The following is a 22254-nucleotide window of genomic DNA, read 5'->3' as shown; positions in this document are numbered from 1 at the left end:
TTTGTCAGGCTTATTCTTAAATTAACCCAGTTTTAAAAACCCAGAAGTAGAGGCTTCCCAGAAGCTGAGGCTGGACCTTATTTAAAGTCACCCCTGTGCATGGCGAAGAAAAGCACAAGCTGTTAAGAAGGTGGCAATGCTCTTCAAACCAAGGTTTTAATTTGTCAAGCAAATTAAGATGTTTTAAATACTTCCTTCTCAGAATTACTTATAATACTTTGGGTAGGGAAATCCAGCACATTCATTTTTCATTGGTAAGTTTATTGGCTTCTCCAAGGCAAGGTGTTGGTATAAATATTTCAAACGAAGCAAGAAATTATTCTGAGTTTATTCTTCTGTTAAGAAACTTAGCTAAATACCTCTGAAACATAACAAGAGTACCCTACCTTGTATATCTTGTTGATATTTTTAATAAACCCAAGAGCTTCATTTGGCAATGCAGGGTCCACAATATCACCTGCTTACACATCATTCAGCACTGAAAATGAAAGCATTTGGGCTTAGCTTTCCAAACAAAATGCATTTGACTATTTTAAAATCCTGAGTAAATATCTAACAGAAGTCAAAGCTAAAGAAAATTTTAATAGCATTGTTCAACACTTCTTAGTGTTAAAATCACATCAAGAAGAATTTTCTACAAAACACTGAAGATTTAAATTGGCTGAGGTGCTCATTCAATCAACACTATGTAAATTGAACACTTGCAGAAGGAAATGAACACTGTTGTTACATGTTGCCAGTGATTCAACTGAGGAAAAAAGCATTCAGCAAACACTATGTAGAAGGGCGAAGGCAGAGCAAAACCACACAACAGCCCAGCAAGCATGGAAGTTGCAGTTTGGTGCAGGAAACAGGCATTGATCAGTAATCAGAAACTATTGTCCCAGCAGCCACGATAGCTGCTATGAAGGAGACACAACTGGGCCAGGAATACCTGTAGTTGGAGAATCTGGCCTCCTAGTAAAGCAAGTCAGAGACAGCTTCCCTGAGGAAGTGACATTTGAGCTGACATTGTAGGGAAGAATAGAGTCAGCAATGAAGCAGGAAGGAAAAAGTATTCCAGGTCGGGGTACTGGCAGGTACAAAGGCCCTGTGGTGGACCAGAACATGAGGAATCAAAGGAAGGCTAGTGTAGCCAGGGCAGAGCCAAGGAGGCTAGAGAATCCGGGGCAGGGGGGAGGGTGACATGTGGGAGCCCAACAGTGCTGGGTCATACTCATCCATTCAGCCATTTACTCACTCACTCATTCATCAATCAAATATTTACTGAGAGCCTTCTATGTGTCAGATAGTGTTCCAGGCACCAGAGGAGATATAGCCATGAACAGGACAGGTAAGGATCCTGTTTTCATGGGGTTTACATCCTAGATGGATAATTAATAACATAATTTTTAAAACCCAGAGTGATGAGAGCTATGAAGAGAATTAAAATAGAGCAATCACCACACTGTACATCTAAAAATGGGTAAGATGGTATGTTATGTATATTTTATCACAATAAAAAAATAGAAAAACAGACTCTCAAGAAAAAACAAACAAAAAAAGAATGATGTATTCACCATTTGGCAACCAACCTGGTAATAATTATTTCTCAAACAAGAAACATCACTGGATGCTAAAACTATTGGGCAAAACTGGGATGGGAAACAGAATGTTTACACAGTCTCAGAATGTATCTTCCACAAGATACTAGTGATTACAAGAGACTGATACTAACTTCACAGTAGAGAAGGCTGACAGTCACCACCTTAGCCAGTCAAGTCCATGTGCGCCACCTGACAGGACGCGGGGAGAAGAACATGGCATCAGCTCTCTGGTATTCCTGCTGAGAATGCATGAGCTGACCCTATCATGAGAGCACATCAGGCAAATCCAAACTGAAGAACGCACAGCAAAATAACTAGCCTGGACCCTTAAAAAATGTCAAGGTTACAAAAGATAAAGGAGAACTGAGGAACAGTTCCTCCAGACTGAAGGGATCCAAAGAGACATGATCCTGGATGAAATACTGGGCCAGAAAAAAATTGTTTTATTTTGCTATGGAGAATACTAGTGGAATAACTGGCAAAATATGAATAAAGTTGATTAGATAATAGGATTGTACCAGTGTTAACTGCCTGGTTTTTGGGTTTTTTTTTTTTTTTTGAGGAAGATTAGTCCTGAGCTAACATCTGCTGCCAATCCTCCTCTTTTTGCTGAGGAAGGCTGTCCCTGAGCTAACATCCGTGCCCATCTTCCTCTACTTTATACGTGGTATGCCTACCACAGCATGGCGTTTGCCAAGTGGTGCCATGTCCGCACCCAGGATCCGAATCAGTGAACTCCGGGCCACTGAAGCGGAACATGAGCCCTTAACCGCTGCACCACTGGCCCAGCCCCAACTGCCTGGTTTTGATAACTGTATTTGGTTATATAAAAGAATGAGTGTTTTTAGGAAATACACACTGAGGTATTTAGGGGTAAATGGGCAGCGTTACGTCTATACTTTATTCTCAAACAGTTCAGAAAAAAATTATATATGTGTATGCAAATATAGATGTATATGTATGTATGTATATTATGTATGTAAATACATATATCTCTCTCAATATACATAGAGAGAGAGAGAGAATGCCCTCTGAAGAGGTGATACTTAGGTTGAGCTCTAAATGACAAGAAGGAACTAGCCAAGGGAGACTCCGTGAAACGGCAGTTCAGGCAGAGGGAACAGCTAGTTCCAAGGCCCTGAGGCTGGAAAGCACTTGGTGAGTTTAAGGAGCAGAAAGAAGTCCAGTGTGGCTGAAGCGGAGTGGGCAAGAGAGCAAGTGCTGTGAGACCGGAGCAGAGAGAGGTTTAGCCTTTTTTCTAACAATAACGGAAGTACTAATGGGTTTTAAACAAGAGGATAGCAAGGCCCAATTTGCATATTGAAAGCTCACATTGGCACCGGTGTGAACAAGAGAGCAGGGGATGGGGCACAAGTGGATGTGGAGAAACCAGTCAGAAGCTACTGCAGATGTCCAGATGGGGGCGTTAGGACTTAGATTCAGGGCATGGGGGAGACGGAGATAAGTGCATGGGTTTAGGCATGTTTAGGAGATGAAAAATCAAACAGGACTTGGTAGTGACCTGGATGTGCCCTCTGGTTCTCTTCTTTCAGGCTTTGGATTCGTTAACGGAACGGAACCTAAGATTCCAGGTGAACTATTAAAGTGCCCCTACCCTACCCTTCCTATAGGTTTAGGGATTGTTTTGTTTTCTTTTGTTTTGTTTATTTCCACACCCATTTTCCAGACAGTGCCACAAAATACAGAACCAGAGACGGAGCAAGTTTACGCCGTGGGGAGGAGGCCTTACGAGTATGGAAATAGTACTTAGATGTAAAGGGGGCTGTTCTCCTCCTGAACACAGGCCACATCTCTGAGGTTAGCACAGCATTTCTAACATCCCAGCACAAGACAGACAAATGCCATGTGCTGGGGGCCAGATCCCCATCCCCAGGCAGACTGTCGCCTCAGAAGACATCCCCCCAGGGAGAGCAGCTATCTGTGCTGACTGGAGGATTGCCTGCCCCTCCCTCTTGAGAAAGCACAGCAGATGCTTTTTATATAATGTCTAATTACTCCAAGGAATGTCATCATTTTTATGATTAATCAGTTGCATACACTCAGGGACATACGTGAGGTGCACATCCAAAGATAATAGAAGACCCTGCAGAGAGGAGATAAATTGAGTCCAGCCCCTGTGGCCAATTGTTAGAGAGACAGATTAACTGTCCATATTACATAAATATCTCACCATGTAGATTATGGCCGAAACAAGGACTATTTTAACCTAAATTCACTGTGAAACAAATCTATTTTTAAATCCTACAGGTTATGTAAATAGTAGGGGAAAGTTGTAAATAATAAATATCTCCTTGACAGAACTCAAATAATAATGAGTTAGGGAGCCTGCAACTGTGATTATTACTCAGAAAACAGTACCCAATAAATAAAAAATAGCTTTTGGGCTTAAAAGGATTCTTCCAAGAAGGAATCAGATCAAGCAGGAGTATTCTGTGCTTTGTACGGCCCGGCTCAGATGTCAACCTCTTTGTGAAGTTTTCTCTGATCTCTCGGGCAGAAGTAATAGGCCTCTCCTCCACGCCTTACGGCCCTCAGCAGTGGGTAGCGGAATTATTTATCATGGTGAGTCTGTGTGATGATTCTCTTCAATTTCAGTACCTAGCATACTACGCAGCTTCCTTCTCATTCTGGAGCCTTAAAGGGGATGCCAATATGAAAAGCACTCATAGTAATTGAGCTGGCAGCTGCTAACACTTCTGGAACAGGCATGGGGCCAGGCACTAACCCCATGCAATCATTCCTTTAATCCTCATAATAACCCTAATGAAGTAGGTACCGTCAAGATGAGGAAACCAAGCAAAAGCAATGTGTCCAAGGTCACACTGCTAGTAAGTGGAAACAATTGGGATTCTAATTCAGCCAGTCTGACTCTGCCACCTCCCAGACTGGGGCAAAAAGGTAAATCACTGGCTTGGGTGTCAAAATACCTGGGGTCAATTCTTTACCTGGTAGTTTACAAACTGTGCTCTCCCATCATGCCGCATGCTCTCCCATCACGCCACAAGCTCTCCCATCATGCTACAAGCTCTCCCATCATGCCACGTGCTCCCCCATCATGCCACAAGCTGTCCCATCATGCCACATGCTCCCCCATCAAGCCACAAGCTCTCCCATCATGCCACAAGCTCTCCCACCATGCCATATGCTCCGCCATCATGCCACATGCTCTCCCATCATGCCACATCCTCTCCCATCATGCCACATGCTTTCCCATCATGCCACAGCACAGTCACTAGTGCAAGAGAAACTCATTCTGTCTTCTGCTACATTACCCTCTTCCTTATACCTTCTACATACATTTTGCGTTCCAGGGACAGTATCTTTTTATGGGTCAGTTGCTTGGAACCACTTACAATTTTCAGGCTGACCTTTCTGAAACATTACACAGTGATAAACAAATCATTTCCTTTGGACTCAGGGGGGGTTACAATTTGAAATTCAATTTTTTTGGACACTAGGTCAACTACCAAAATGGTACAAGAGCATTTGCTCCTTTCAGTTGCTCCCTTTGAATATGAGGCCATTGTGACCTGTGCTGTCTTAGAAATCTATTATGATGTAAAATTTTAATGGTTTTTTAAAAATCTTGACACGTTTTGCTGATGGGTGTTTTGACATCCCAGATTGGTTACCTCCACCCAGAATGAGGGAAAGAGCTTGTATTCAGAGCAGAGAATGGAGAATGACATCCTCTCCATGACTGTTTTCCCCCAAGACCTCCAGGCCCTCACTTGCGAAGAACATTCCTCTTCTCAGGTTTGAGGACCCGATTGCCTTATCATGGGGGTCCTTTCCGCCTCCTCCCCTGCTCCAGAGGTAAGATTAGAAATGTCACATATTCAAGCAGAGATAAAAAAGGAAACCTTTTCTGGAATCTGCCGTCTGTCTCTGTCTCTTTCTCTTTGACATTGCAGCTTCTGTTATGTTATGCTGCACTAACCAGCCTCTTCTCCCTTGGCCTGTGTGCTCTCCCTGACCACACAAAGTAAAAGAGGGAGAACCAAAAGGACAAGGAGACCTTTCTGGCCCCTTCTCCTACAAGAGGCTCCTCATTACAGGTCCTCCCTGGGAATGGAGGCATGCGCTTTGGCTCCCCTGGTGATTAGAATGTGTGACCACAGCGGGGATCATTGAAGACCTCTGCCATAATGAGGTTTCTTAAGCCACAAGGCAGCATCCGTTGCCTCTGAGAAGGTAGAAGCCTTTGCCTTTTCTCTGCTTTGAATGTTGGCCAGAAGAAACGGCGATGCTTCCACAATGCATTCCAAGTGTATTACTTTACATATGGCAGCTGTCTATCTAAGGGATTTGGAATTGTAAAGAGGGAAGTTCCAAATTCCACTAGAACACATTAAAGAAAACGAAATTAGGAGTGCAAACACACAGAAGCCGTTAAATCGTTTAGAAGGCACTCAGTGTATCCTGGTGCCATATAAGTATGGGCACCCTTGAACTTCGAGAGTTGTACTGCGCTAAAATGTTTGGCAGGATTAAATTTGGAGGCTGATGCTAAAAACCTGGAATTCTATGGGAAGCACTCTCTTGTGAAGGACAATGGGGACAAATTTTAACAAGGGCGATCTCGCGGTCACTAATGCCATGGGAAATTATGTGCGTGGCAGTCACTGCCAGCTGCCTAGGCAATATTCATCCCTCCTTCCTTCCTAACAGAACTTCAGTTCTGTGCAGGGTACGATGCATCCAACAAAAAAACTGCATTTCTCAGTCTTCCCTGAGACTAGGAGCAATCATTTCATAGCATCCTAGTCAACAATGCGTAAGCATAAATCTGCTGGGAATTTCTGGGAAAGTCTAATTTCCTGATAGAAATGCTATCCCTTCTCCATCACCACTTCCTCCTCCTTCTTCCTATCTAGAAGGGAGCTGGGAGATTGGAAATGGAGTAGCTGGTTTGCAAACTGTCAGGAGAAAGAACACCACCTGCTAAGCATGGCAGAGCAGAGACAGAAGGAGCCTGGCACATTGGTGCCGTCACGAGCCACTGTGCCAGCCCAAGACTGCAACCTCTGAACTTTCTAGATGAGGGAAATAAACCCCTTGTTGGACCAAGCTACTGTGGTTGGGTTTCTGCTTCATGAAGCTGGAGGCAATGCTTAAGCAATGTAGAGTGTTACACAGACACAGGCCCTGGTTAAAGGACCACTCCCAACCTTTGATATCCTAGGAGCCAGTGATGCTTCAAGAGGAGGGTAGAGTACAGTATCTCCCAAATTCTTTTGACCATTGAAACTTTTATTTCATGTTACGTTTCTTGGGAATAGTGTCCACTGGATACACTTGGGAAGCAGTGCTCCACGTGCACTTCTCTCTCTTTCTCTCCTGGACCAAGGAAACAACATGCCTTTCTAGGACATACAAGTATAAATTCCTAGCAAAAGTTAAAACATAAAACCATTGTAACTTTGCATAGTGGATTGAATAGTGTCTCTCAAAAATTCATGTCCACCTGGAACCTGTGACTATGGCCTTATTTAGAAATAGAGTCTTTGCAGATATAATCAAGTTAAGATGAAGTCACAGTGGATTAGGGTGGGCCCTGAATCCAGTTGTGGGGGTCCTTATAAGGAGAGGGAGATTTGGACATACAGAAACACAGAGGACACACAGACACAGAGGAGGGGGCCGTGTGACAATGGAGGCAGAGATTGGAGTGATGCAGCTGCAAACAAGGAATGCCAAGAATTGCCAGAAACTGCCCAAGGTAGGAAGAGGCAAGGAAGGATTTTTCTCTAGAACCTTCAGAGGGAGCAGGGCCCTGCTGACACCTAGATTTCAGATGTCCGGCCTCCAGAACTATGAGAGAATAAATTTCTGTTGTTTTAAGCCATCAGTTTGTAGCACATTTTAAGGCAGCCCTAAAGAAACTAATATACTTTGTAATATTGTAACAAAGTTTAAATTGTTGTAATTTTTTTCCTGGGTCCAGGGATGAGAACTAAAGATCAACACGGAGGCCTGGCCATCTAGAGAGCCTACCTCAGCCCCACCCATCTCTTCCACCATCTTTTAGATTCTTGTAAGGAACTCATATTCCTCCTGTCTCTTTTCCTTGAAACTAAATGGCATCTTGAAAACTCTGACATTAAAAAAGGGAGAAGTTGACATTTAGAAACAAATGGCCTGAAGAGCAGCTTTCCAGGACCCCCGGATTTGCCAGGAATTACGAGCCTCGCTTTCAGTGCCTTGTTTTCTCTCTGCTTCATTTGTCTGCGCTCCATAACTCAGGGGTCGGACTGGAAGATCTCCACGGTGCCTTCCGCTTTGACATGCTGGAATTCCAGTGGGACTGTTCCACATATGCAACATCTGCCACATGTTACTCAGAAATGTAAAGCCAAGAAGACCCTTGCTAATGCTTAGCACTTCTCTGAGTTCATTTATGTATAAGAATTCACTTATATATAAGAATCCTACTTCTAGGATATTCCTTTGACCTGAACTAGAGAAAAGAATGCAGTGTTATGTTGGTTTAATGTTTGCCTTGGCATACTGAAAGTTCTAAAGGAGAGGACTGATTCTTAGGAGAAGGCTGTGATAGAAATCACTAGGACAATAATGATGTGTGTTTCTCTTTGCCACCCTTAAGAGAAACTCATGCTTATAAAACTAAGTGAATTATTCTTATTACTAAAGATGTCTTTATTTTATAAATAAGGTTACTAAAGATTTCCTTTAAAATAAACAGCATAGCAAAGCAGTCGCTTAACCCAACACAAGTTCCTCGCCTGTCTTCATATGAACTAGCTTCCATCTACTTGACCATGGAGCCTGCTTCTTCCTGAACCCCAGCCACTTCTCATCACGGTTTGTGAGTGTAATGACCAACACACAGCGCAAAACCCTTGAAATTGATGAATGTAAAGGAAGCTTAGGAAAGGAATACATCTTGAAGCATGAATGTCACTTTCTCAATATATCCTACAAGTTACAAAATATGCAGTGATGTAATGAGAAATAAAAGGATCTCTGCTTTTTGCAAGGACACACAAGACATAATGTCTTCATAAAGTGCATCACAATATTGTAATTGTCAGACATAAATAGCTTTAATGTTTTAAATGCATAAAGCCCTTGTCAAAGCTGGTTTGAGGAAGGCAATGAGACTACAAATTCCGTAACACACATACCCTTTGGATATTTGCCTGTGGACATTTGCAAGTAATTTGTGCTTTGCAAGGACACAGAAACCTTAAAACAAGATACTGTCTCCCTAATTCTCTAAGTATATTAACAGCACTACTGACTATTATATTTACAGCCAAGGAGAAAATTAACCAAAAGAATGAACTGGATTTTTTAAAAACATAAACTGCAAGTCTCTGTAGTGCTACCTAGCTGTAAGTTATAAGTTATAAAGATCGTTCATTTACTCAATTCACAAAGATTTATTTACTGCCTATTATGTGTCCACTTTTCTTACTCAAAAAATTGGGATTAATAATACCATCTGCCTTACAGGATTGTCATGATAATAAGACTTTAAATACATATAAATAAAAATGCATATCATTATCTTAGCTCAGGCCGCTATAGCAAAATACCATAGACTGGGTGGCTTATAAACAACAGAAATTTAGGTCCTAAAGTTCTGGAGGCTGGAAATCCAAGATCAAGGCACCAGCAGATTCAGCGTCTGGTGAGAGCCTGCTTTCTGGCTCATAGAAGGCCCTCGTCTCACTGTGTCCTCATATGGCGGAAGACGAAAGAGAGCTCTCTGAGGTCTTTTTCGTAAAGGTACCAGTCTCATTCTTGAGGGCTCCACTCTCACGACCTAATTACCTCCCAAAGGCCCCACCTCCAAATACCATCACAATGGGGCCTAAGTTTCAAGATATGAATTTGGGGGGAATTCAAACATTCAATCTATAGCCATCATTAACACAGCCTGACAGGAAGTACTCAGTAAACGTCAGCTACTACTATTATTATGGAGCCAAGTGGAAAGATTTGGGATATGTTTTAGAGGACTGATCCAATAAAATTTGCTGATGGATTGGATGGGAAACTGAAGGAAAGAGAGAAACCAAGGACACTTCCAAGATTTTTGGCATGAGCAACCAGGAGGATGATGTAATGCAGAGAAAAGTGGGTTAGAGGAAAGAAATCAAGAACTCTAATAGGGTCATGTCAGGTTTGGTCTGAGATGCCTGTCAGACATCCAGGTGGAAATGTCAAGGAGGCATTTGGGTAGATGAGTCTGCATCCTCACCACTCAACACTACTCAAAAAATCAAGACCAGCAGCATCAGCATCACCTGGGAGCTTGTTGGAAACGCAGAATCTTAGGCTCCACCCCAGACCAATGGAGTCAGAATCTGCATTTTAACAAGAACCCCACGTGATCGGCATGCGCGTTAAAGTTTGAGAAGCACTAAGCTATAGCTCCTGGGAGATATAAACTTTGGATCCTCAGCATACAAATGGAATCTAAAGCTAAGGCCTGGAAGAGCTCCCTTAAGGAGACTACGTAAGAAAGACTGGGTGGCCCAGGGCAGGCCATGGGGTGCTCATCACTATTCTTGCGCTTTAGGGCCTAGCAAGGTGGGTAGGGGTGGGGAGGGAAGGAGATTTCCACAAAGGAAGTGCGAACTCGTCATTTTGGAGAGTGGAAAAGCAAACGCCTCAGGATTGCCAGTAGTGCAGGGTGCTTTCCTGAGATTTTTGGCCATGCATTTAAGAAACCCCGTTTTCCCATAACGTGCTTCATTCCTCCAAAAATGTCCTGTTCTGATGCATGACCCATAAATTATGAGAAAGTGCATCTTCCCCATCAATTCTCATTATTCTCGTAAGCAGTTTATTATGTTAAAGGTCACCATCAGCAGAGCAAGGCTAGACAAGGGAGTCATGGCAGAGCCACAGCAAGAGGGTGATATGAAAGGACAGAAGGCTTCATCCTCTCTCTTAGATTTATGGCTGGGGGATGACGCAGGAATTAATGACATGAAAACACAAGATGCCTCAGGAGAGGAAGTTCTTTCTTCTCTACTCACAATTCCCAAGAAGTGCTAGGAGATCCCTCAGGGGACTAGTACTTTGGTAAACAACACCAGATACTGTTAATTGCCTTTAATTGAGTTTTGAACAAGCCCAAAGTCAATAATGCCTCGTTGGTTACCTTTCTTCCTGCTTGGAAACCAATCTCATTGAACAATCACATAATTCTTTGCAGCATTCGCTAATGCAGCTACATAAGCCCTATTTCTGTGATCTCAAAATCAAAAATCTAAAGCCTGGCTCTCCCCTGAGCACACTGTTCTCTCACAGCACACATCCCACATCCTCAGGGCCTGGGCGCAGTGTAGATAGCCACCTTGTGCCCTACAGCCACATCCATCTCTTTCCACTGCCTCAAAAACCCCATTGCCATGGGATTTCACTCCCTCCAACTAGACTTCTTGTCACCCTCCCTTCAGCTATCCTCTACCACTCTCCGGGTCACTCCCCTCCTTCACTGATGACTTCAGCTCCTGGCTGCCCATCTTCCTCTCCATCATTACCCTTATTCACTGCTGATGACTTCGACAGCAACATCCACATCCACGCAGTGATCTGCCCAACACCCAACCTCACGTTTCCTTGGCTTCTAATGCCAATCATCTCTCCTTCCACCTCAGCCTCAGCCACTCACTGCTGTGGTCGTATAGATATTGCTGTAACCAATAAGATCACCACTTCCAACTTCTGGATTTCACATCCTCCTCCTTGACCCAGCCCTTCCAGCTCACCTGCTCTGATATCCCCCCTCGAACAATTCAACATCTCCAAGACCTCTTACTCACTTTTTCACTCTCTACCCCCAAACTCCATCTTCACATCCCTCTTCAATATGGCTAAATTAACTGGTGGTCCACCAGGGTAACAAACACTTCTAACTCCTCTGTCCCTCTGTCCTCCGTCCTTCTCACCTCGAAGACGCCCACCTTTGGTTAAACACTACGTGAACTTGCTCCTGGCGTGCATCTGAACAAGTGACCCCTGCACACAACTGTGAGGACTGGACTAATTTCAAAACTCCCTCCACACCTTTCAAATGATTTCTTAACATTGCCAGGCAACCTGCCCTTCCTCGGTGTAGACTCTTCAAGGGGATCGTTTTCCACCTTATCGTCTCTCCCCAAATCTCGCACCTTCTTCACTCCCTCTCAGCCAATGATATTGTCTCAAATAGCATAACGAAACGCATGCAATCAGCCACCACTGCCTTATCCTCCAACCCAGGCCCACTTAACCCACCTGAGTGGGCTCAATGTCACCTCCCCAGAGAGGCCTTCCCTGACCACTCTGGCTTAAAGAGGCTTCTCCAATCACCCTCTCTTGTACCTGAATTTATCTTCTGCATAACAAGTATCATTGCCTGGCACTATTCATTTGTTTGTTCACATGTTTAGCATCTTTCTCTCCGTACTAGAGTGTGACCACCTGGTTCACATCAGCCTCTTAGCACCTGGAACAGTGGCTGCACACAAAGGGTGTTCAGTAAACACTTGTCAACTGACTGACTGATATTCATAGTCAAACCATACAAACTTACTGACCACTGTGATAAATCACTCATTGTTGCTAGTATACCTCAATCACATTAAATACACGTATTGTGTATTATGTAATTGTGGTAAATTACAGTAATTTATTGTGGTAAAATACATGTAACATAAAATTTACCATCTTAACCGTTTTTGAGTGTATAGTTCAGTGGCATTAAATACATTCATAATGTTGTGCAACCATCACCACCATCCATCTCCATAATTCTTTTCATCTTATAAAACTAAAACTCTATACCCATTAAACAATAAGCATCCATTCCCCCCACCCCAGGCCCTGGCAACCACCATTCTGCTTTCTGTCTCTATGATTTTGACTCCTCTAAGTACCTCACATAAGTGAAATCATACAGTATTTGTCTTTCCATGACTAGCTTATTTCATTTAGTGTATGTCCTCAAGGTCCATTCAGGTTGTAGTATACGTCAGAATTTCCTTCCTTTTTAAGGCTGAATATTATTCCATTGTATGTATATACCACATTTTCCTTATCCCTTCATCCATTGATAGCCACTTGAGTTGCTTCCCTGTTTTAGCTATCCTGAATAATGCTGCTAGGAACACGGGTGTACAAATATCTCTTTGAGCCCCTATGTCAAACAAATTCAAATACACATTTTCTTGAACATCTTTTATGTAACCCTCCCTTCCTCTCCCCCCAGAAATTAACAATAGGGGTTATGTTGGCCAAACTTACCTCTTTTAAAGAGATATTTACTGAACTAAACTTGGAGTAAGCAAATAAAAAATGGAATCAATATTACAGCTGTCTTCCTCCTTCCCTCCCTCCCTCCCTCCCTCCCTCTCCAAGGGAACAGCCCCTCATAATACCAACCACGAAATCCTCCAGAGAAGAGCTCCAGAAGCAGTCTGTGCGGGAGGAAAGGATCAGATACCCCAGCTCCTGACTTCACCCCCCTGCCATCACCTTCGTCTTAGGCAACTCTCCCCACATCCCCCCAGCCCGCTCCCCCTCAGGCTTCTGCTCCTCCTTTGAGACAAAGGAAACATCCTTCCCCCATTTGCCTTAGAATGTTAGGGTCCGACTGACCTGTAAGGGACAAGAAACAACCAAAGAAGAGATACCGTGGCTTCCAAGCACAGGAAAAGATGCTCGGAGTCATTGCATTAGGGAAATGCAAATTAAAACCACAATGAGATACTACCCCATACCTATCATATGGCTACAATAAAAACAAACAAACAAACTAGCAATATCAAGTACAGAGCAACTAGAACTCTCATACATTGCCGGTGGGAATCCAAAATGGTCCTGTCATTCTGGAAACAGTTTGGCAGTTTCTCATAAATTCAGCATACAGTTACCACACCACACTGCAGTCCCACTCCTCCGTATTCACCCAAGAGAACTGAAATCTCGCATCCACAAAAACCTGTACGCCAATATATATAGTGGCTTTATTCATAATCATCAAAAACTGGAAAAACCCAAATGGCCATTAATGGGTGAATAGCTAAACAAACTGGTACAAGCCATCCAAAGGAATATTACCAGAATCAAAAGAAATGAACTACTAATATTTGTAACAACATGGATGAATCTCAAAACATTATGCAAAGTGAAAGTCAGATACAGGGCCAGCCCCAGCAGCCTGGTGGTCAAGTTGAGCACGCTCTGCTTTGGCAGCCCGGGTTCAGTTCCCAGGCATGGACCTACATCACTCGTCTATCAGTGGCCATGCTGTGATGGCAGCTCACATACAAAAAATAGAGGCAGATTGGCAACAGATGTTAGCTCAGGGTGAATCTTCCTCAGCAAAAAAAAAAAAAAAAAAAAAAAAAGTCAGACACAAAAGGCCAAACTGTATGAACCCATTTATATGACATTCTGGTAAAGGCAAAACCAAAAACAGAAGGGTGGTTGCCAGGGGCTGTGGGCGGATGGAGGAGATCCACTAGAAAGGGGCATGCAGGAACTCTTTTCTATCTTGATTGCGGTGGTGATTACGTGACTGCGTAGATTTTTCAAAATTCATGGAACTATACATTTAAGAAAGGTGAATTTTACTGTGTGTATATTATCTCAATAAACTTGACTTAAAAGTTAAAAAAACACTTTTACATAAATTAAAAAGTGACCTTCTAGATCCATACCAGAGTCTCCATGCAGAGGACCCAGGCTCCAGCTGTGGCCACCACATAGTTTTTATACAAGAAAAATAAAGTTAAAGTTAACTAAGCCTGTTTTTTTTTTTAACGTTCTTTTGTTTTATACTGGGGGAGCACAATAATAAATAATACCAACAACATAAGCAGCATCCGAATAAATCATTTTTAAAGAACTGGTTTCAGATCCGACAGTAGCAGCATTCTAGCCTTGAAAGAACCCGTATATGATGCAGTCCCTTGCATGGTACTCCTGGGCTCATTTCAAGCTGCCATCTGGGAGCTGGGCAGTCATCCATCTCAGCCCCTCCTTGAACAGGGCACAAAGGACCTCACTCTAAATCCACAACCACCTGGGCCCTCCAATTGGCAGAATCAAAATGACTGACATCCTGAAAGGGAGAGCCCACCCTTGCTGTCTGGTCCAAGAGCCTCAGCTGCACCACCTTACAAGAGCAGCAGCGAAAACATCGCTAAACCGCATAATGATGTACCATGGGAATCACAGAGCGGGAATGGAGCACTTCTTTCTCAAAATCTAAGTTTGAAAGAATCTTTCAGCAGATTAAAGGTAATGGAGAACCTCAAATAGGAGAGACACCAAGATAGTCACAGATCAGCATGTGGACTTGCTCTGCAAATAGAAGCCCCGCTTTCTTGGCCCTGCTCCTCATTTCCCAGCAGACTTTTTCTTTCTAGGGCTGCATCCACCTGGCTGGCCATAAAATCCTGATGAACCCAATTCACAGCAATAAAAACAAGGCTCCTTTGCATAATTAAAGCTATAGATCTGCTTTATAACATTGTCAACTTAATTAAGTACTGTATTGCTTCCTGGGTGTCCCAGTTGCAGAATCTGTGGATACTTGTCCTGTTATTATAAATCAACTTAACAGATTTGTCCTTTAACAATATACTCTAGCTATTTTCATTTGGGGTTTGAAGTTGACTTAATGTTTAACATCATGGTTAAGATGAAAGGCTCAGATTTTAATAAAACAGCAAACAGTACAAAACAGTAGACATTTTTTAATTAGGGAAAAATTTGAAAATATACAAAATTAGAGAGCATACCCTGATGACCCTCAAAGCAAAAGATGCCTCAGCCTAGATTTCAGTCAGAGAATGCTGGAGCCAAGGAGGCAGAAGATGGGTCTGGCAGAGCCCTAGAGATGTCCCAGGCTCTGGGATGGCAGGTGTTACGGAGGGCAGGAAATAAAGAGACTGAACACGGGCACAAATTGCAGGTCTCTATATGAAGCAGTGGACCCTGCCCGCTCCCCCTCCTGTCCCCACGTACAATGGTCCACAGCCAGACACTCAGCTGTAATTACCTCTGTATCTGAAAATACTACGCATACACTGCTGTTTCTGAATTTATCAACTTGGACCCCTCGATGGGTCGTCAGAGAAACCACACATCTTGCAGGGGCAAACTAGAGCAGCTCTGATGGTACTAGTGCCCCCAGACAACAGAGTCCATTTGCACCTCACCCTGGGAGCATTTTCCACTTAGTGACCCAAGGGGTGAGACTTTGGAGCCCCTGAGAAGGATATGAAATCCTAGCATGTTACTTATTGTGTGGTGAACAACATCAACCCCGTCAGATAATGAACACTGTAAGAGTTTTCAGCTTTTAGAATTACCTTGTAGACAAATCACAGAAACCAACCATGGCTATGGAACAGGATGAATATTTCATCAACATTGATAATGCAAAAGTAATTGCACAGCTAGAGGGAAGGAGGAAGCAGGCAAGGAGAGGTGGTGGTAATAGCCTTATCTTACAGAGCAGAGAGTCACGTGACCCAATCAACAGTCCATGGACTAAGAAATCTGGTTTTAATAAATGCATTGTCTAGAGTGGCAGGGATGACCAGGAGAAAGGTGGTGAGAAGATGCAAGCATGGTGTAAATAAGCTACATCCTTGATTATCACGGCAGAAAGTCACTTGACAATGACTGAAGTTGATTAAATTCAGAAATAGCAGTGTATGCATATTATTTTGAGATACAGCGGTTACCACAGCAGAACGGAAAACACAGCTAAAAGTGGTTTGCCTGTGGATAAGGGATGGGGGTGGGCAGGGATTGTTGCTTTTTCTTAGAAGATCTTCAGTCCCATGTGATTTATTAACTATGCACATGCATTGCCTTAAAAACAATAAAAATTGGGGGGCAGAAGAAAGAAAAATACTGGTGTATTTTATGAAATAAAAGAAAAGAAGTCTCATGCACAATATGGTAGGAACAAGCTTGGAATGGGTTAAGCTGGATAGTGCATAACTATGGTAACAGATGTAGCTAATTTAGGACACAAATGAGGGTGTTGGAAGGATCTAAGAGAAATGTGGTGCTAAGAGGGAAGGAGAATAAATTCTAAATAAGGGAATGCTAAGATGATCAGTATGGATGCTCTGCCATCTGACACGAATAAAGGAGGAAAAAACTGAACCCACCCTCACTTTTCCAGTGTCTTTTCACCACAGATTTACACCAAAGTAAAAGCCAAGAGATTCTTATATGGGCTCCATGCAGAGTAAAGAAAGCGAGCATGATGAAATTCATACTCAATAAAATAAGATGGGCGGAAGATCACGTCGGTTGTGAAATGAATTCTGTCTTCATAAAGTCTCCATGCATTTCAAAGTGTGATAACTCTATTTGTTCTTCGAGAAAAACAATTTATAAATGACATTCAAATACACATGTATTGGCTTTCTCATCAATAAAATGATTTGCAATTGAGCATATGCGGTTAACTACCCCTTTCAAAATTCCACAGAAAATTACCAAAGGAATGTAAAAATAGGAACAAATCTGCATCACTTCTGGTTACCAGGAAGGCTGCCATCCACGCAGCAGAATATGTGAGGAATCGACGTCTTTGCAACATCCATTTTTCCCATCCAGGAACATGACATTTGATTTCTAGAATAAATAGTAGTTCATATTTTCTGTGAAAATGATCCATTTCATCAAGATTTTAGGATATGTTAGGATACAATAATGCGTAGTGTTCTTATGATTTCAAATCTCTTCTTCTCCCCTTTGTTTCATACATCATTTCTAGTATTGTGAAATTTTTTTCTTTTTTATCTTCATTAGGCTTGCTAGAAGTTTGTCTATTTGGTTGGCTTCCGCAAAGGTCCAGCTTGCCAGACAAAAAATGGTGGAAGGGCATCTAAAGTGGAGGACAGAGCCTGTGAAAGGTGTGGAAGCTGTGGGGGATGTGTGGCAGGGGGCACGTCCAGGAAGATGGTGGTTCAGCCCACCTAGGGGGTAGAGAGTGAAGGGAGAAGATGTCAACCAGCAGAGATAGGTAGGGCTTTGGGCTTTATCCTGAGGGTAGAGGAGTGACAAGATTTGATTTTTGCTTTGGGAAGATCTCTGTGGAGGGATGGAGGAAGGCTGGGCTCGATGCAGGGAAGAGAAGTGGGAGGCTGTGGAATAATCAAGAGTTCTAGCTAGGAGCAGTGTGGTTGTAGAAACAGAAACCTAAGCAAACTAGCCCAGGCAGGATGGAGGGCAACCTCATCAACATAGGGACCAAAGTCTACCTGGGCCTCATGGAAGCTACTAGAACTGGAATCACTGTGGCCATCTCAAGGAAGCCAAGTGGCTTCTTCTCTAAATTGGTGATGGGAGTAGGGGGATAGCCCATGGTTTCCTTCATGTCTGTTTTTGGTTGGTTCGTTGCTTTTTTCTCCTTTTTTTGGTCTCTTCACCCTGACCCCCTCCCCTGTTGGGCCTAATATGGCCACTAGCCCTAAGATTCCAAGTCCTCACAGGTCCATGCCTGGTCCAATCAACCATCTACATGTGTGTGGGGCTGGGGTGGAGGGTGCCAAATGGCCCTTAGAGCTACCGCTCATAAAAACCAGAGGGATTTGCTACTTGGCTTGGCAAGTTCTTTCCAGCCACCTGAAGGCTGGGTCCAGGGAAGACCATTCCGGATATCATATGGAGCACTGAAATTTGTTTTCAGGCAATCACATCCTAAACTCCCTGACCATCAGGTCCTGCCTGGGCTGTTGGTGGGGTGAGGTCCTCTGTCAGATCAAATACGTTAGGAATATTTACTGCTGGGACAAGTTGCATTTGTTTATCATGTACTTACGTATGTTTATTTTTAGCCATAACCGTTGGAGTGATCAGAACTGACCTGATTTGAAGCTGGCTGTGTTAAAGTCCCAGTTTACTGGGGGCTCCCTCAGCACATGGGGGCCTGGTCACTCAAAGTAGAAGGTCCTGACAGAGCTCCTAGAGCCCTTTGTCATATACCCCACCCTTCCCCGACCACACCACAGCCATGGGGGCCTGGTGCAATGAGCCCAAAGATTATTCTAGGATTCAGCTGGGAGAACATCCCTGACTTTTACCAGGGGGGCCCCTTGTTGAATCAGGGGCTGGCTGATGTTGGTTGGCACCACTGTACCATATCTTCTAGAAAATCCTTATAGAATCTGGGCCCATTGTTTGTCCTCTCCCTGTCCTCTAAAACTAAAACGGAGCTGTCTTCCTTTGCCTGGCACTGCCCTGGTTTTAGTACCAAAAGTCCCATCCCAGGAAACCCATCAGTCCTGGGCAACCAGGGCCCTAAGTAACACAGCATCAAATATAACTGTGTGCATGTATGACATGTACTATGTGTGTGTATACATATAAATGCATATGTCTCTGATATGTATATATCAAAAGGAAAGCTATCAAAAATATGATTACAGTGGGAGACTAACATATTTCCTGTAATCTTTGACAGATCACTTAGGTACAAAGAAAATTTAAAATTAGGTTTGGACAATATAATCCATAAACTTGCTTTAATCCATACAATTGAACATTGTCCTCCAGAGAGAATAGACCTTCTTTTCACCTCATTCAACAACATTGGCAAACCTTCTACACGCAGCTCATCTGGGAAGACAGGCCAGGATGAACCTTTGCTGGAAGCTTTCCATTCCGCAGGTGTTCTTTGTGTCTGGGGCATTTTGCTGTTGTTCTTGAGGACAGAGGCGGTTTTTGGTATTACTGCCTTAAAATTCTTTCAGGCTAAAACTATAGCAGTCCAGGTATATGGAGTCAGATACTGGCTGCAATCTGTCTTCTAGAGATTCAAAAATTCCAAGCCAAGACTCTTGGGTGTGTCCTTGTACACAGTCCAAAATGGCTAAACTATATAGAAATCCCTTTGGAAGGAAAAAAATTTCTCATGGACCCGGCATTGACCTAAGTCACTTTTATTAAAATCTAACTTAAATATGTACTCTCATAAAGATTGGTTCTAAACACCTATACTTTATAGCTATCATATAACTTAGATGTCAAAACGAATGTGCAAATAAATACAACTATCAAGCTTTATAATGTCAAATTAATAAAATTAATTCACTGCAACAGATATTGCTTGGCTGAAACTGAAACATCATTTTGGGTTTAGCAATAGAAAGACGTAGCTTCAGGTCCAGTTAGTCTGTGGCATCATTATCGGAATTTCGACTTCAACAATACTAAGGCAGACAATGCATCAAGCTTGTTGTGCAAAACAATGTTAATAACCTCAGAAACGCACTTGCTCCTTGAGGATAATAAGTTACCATAATCTAAAATTCAGCTATCAAACCATCTTGGAAAGCGTACATAAATGAGGGGCCATTTTATACTAATAAAAATAGTAATAATCACTAACATTTGTTGAACCTTACTATATGCTCCAAGTCTTTCCCATGTAATACCTCTAATCCTCACAGTATCATTGTGAACTCAGTACCACATGTTTATTCACATATTATCATAAGAAGAAACTAAAGAACAGAGAGGTTGAGTAACTTGTCCAAAGTCTCACAGCTAATAAGTAGAAAAATTACTACTTTCGGCAGTCTGGCCCCACTTAACCATTACAGCAAACTACCTGTCTCATTGTTTTGGACATAAGGTATTTATTGGGGGGTTGCAAAACCAGTCTTAAATGGAGATCTAATCCAATTATTGCTGAAACCAGCAGCAGTAACTTTTTCATTGCATTTTTACTACAACACCTGCTGCTACTAAATTGCTGTAACTTAGTCTGTAGAAGGTGAATTGACATGAGAGTTTCATTCGCTGCCAATATAGCAGTGGCCACCCCAGGAGCTGTTCTTTCGAGTTTGGCAAGCTGTGCCCTGTGTGGACTGCCCTTTCTCTCCACACACCTCTGTTAAACTCCCCTCCCTACCCATCATGCTATGAGGGGAGCCACCAGGGCTGCCCCTGCTCACATGGCAGGATACAGAGGCAAACACAGGCCCCAGCGCTGGTTTTTGGGTTGCCATCAAGATGATCCAGAACACATTTTTATTACTCATTATTAACGATTATCATTGAAATAAAACCAATAATCTTAGAGAAGACACAGATGCCTCAAAATACATATATCCCGAGAAGCCCAGGGGTCTGAGAGACCCACAGTGTGACATCATGAGCTCACGCTGAGGGACAGCATACGAAACAGCCGAATGAAATCCACCCTTGTGATTGACAAGGACACGATTGAGGACATCCTTCCAAACACTGCGTCATATTTGAAGAAAGTTCCTTTCTGTTCTTAGATCAAGAATGGTTGTACTTCTCTTAAGAAGTCTTATTACGTGTTTTCACATTCCGGACATGTGACCGTTCCTGCTTCATGCTTTTCCTGCACAGCTCTTATCACCATTTGTAATTAGACATTCATTTGAGAGCTTTCTTGATGAATACCAGTTTCCTGCATTTGTCCGTAAGTGCCGTGAGGGCAGAGACCACATCTGTCTGCTTCACCCCCTTGTTCCCACCGCCTCTCACAGAGCCTGGCGCGTAGTGGGTCCTCATTGAACGGTTGTTGAGTGACCGAGTGAGTGAATGAGTCAACGAATAAATAAAACATATGAGCCATGGGTTGGTCAATTCTCCTTTTTGCATGAGCTGCTAGAAAGTTTAGACCTGGATTGTTTCCCCCTCATAGCAGGTGTAGAGGGTCTTATGCTCGTATTTGTGTATTAGCCTCATTCTTTTTTTTGAGGAAGATTAGCCCTGAGCTAACATCTGCTGCCAATCCTCCTTTTTTTGCTGAGGAAGACTGGCCCTGAGCCAACATCCGTGCCCATCTTCCTCCACTTTATATGTGGGACACCTACCACAGCATGGCTTGCCAAGTAATTGCCATGTCTGCACCTGGGATCCGAACCGGGGAACCCCGGGCCGCTGAAGCGGGATGTCTGCACTTAACCACTGTGCCACCGGGCCAGCCCCATAGCCTCATTCTTAATACCATTTTAGTCTCTACCCTTAGTTTCCTTTTTTCTTTCTCCTTTACTTCTAAGTTAGTCTACCTTGCTATATTTTATGAATCCCCGTAAACTGTCTTAGTTCCCTTGTGGAACAAGGTAGGTGATACATACATTTATTAAAGTCTTTTTTATATATATTTAAAATCTTGACACTAAACTCTCTGCCAACAAACACATTTGATCACCTGTAAACCCTTAAGAATAACTGAGATTTGCTAATTCTAGCACCAGACCAATATTTAAAGCAAATCCCACCCTAGCCTAGAAACCACCCCCGGTGTGTTGTTTTAGGCAGTGTGGTGTGTTTTGTATGTGACAAGTACATTTCTAACAGGGCTATGCAATCGGGCGGACAAGAGAGAACATAGGGCTTACTACAAAAATGTTATGGATTGTGGATCAAAGAAACATTTATCTTTAGTGGTTCTCTAAAATGTATTGACATCAAAGTAATAATGAAAAGTTTGCTTTTACTGTGCCCTATTGGGGATGGGGGGATGGGGAGCAGAGGTGAGTAAGGGGGTCTGGGTGACATCCTGGTTCCTAGGCATTGAGAAATCTGATCACTTTCTAGAATGAAGGCAGAACATTATAAAGTAAAAATAGTAAATGGCCGAAACCCCTTTTTAAAATCTCTAACAGATACT

General features: G+C 42.9%; 1 protein-coding gene and 1 long non-coding RNA gene across 5 annotated transcripts in view; one reads left to right on the top strand and one right to left on the bottom strand.

Annotated features, from left to right (window-relative positions):
* ADD2 (adducin 2) overlaps nucleotides 1-22254 on the bottom strand; it is a 103197-nt gene that overhangs the window by 79111 nt on the left and 1832 nt on the right. The gene's annotated exons all lie outside the window — the stretch shown is intronic.
* Nucleotides 5179-22254, top strand: part of LOC111768067 (uncharacterized) — a 31274-nt gene continuing 14198 nt past the window's right edge. Inside the window, exon 1 of the long non-coding RNA XR_002800073.2 lies at nucleotides 5179-5423. This is a non-coding gene — a long non-coding RNA (uncharacterized lncRNA). The remainder of the gene's footprint in view (nucleotides 5424-22254) is intronic.

Source organism: Equus caballus, chromosome 15, assembly GCF_041296265.1.
Source record: "Equus caballus isolate H_3958 breed thoroughbred chromosome 15, TB-T2T, whole genome shotgun sequence".
Lineage (NCBI taxonomy): Eukaryota > Metazoa > Chordata > Mammalia > Perissodactyla > Equidae > Equus > Equus caballus.
This window is presented reverse-complemented; position numbering and strand designations above follow the sequence as displayed.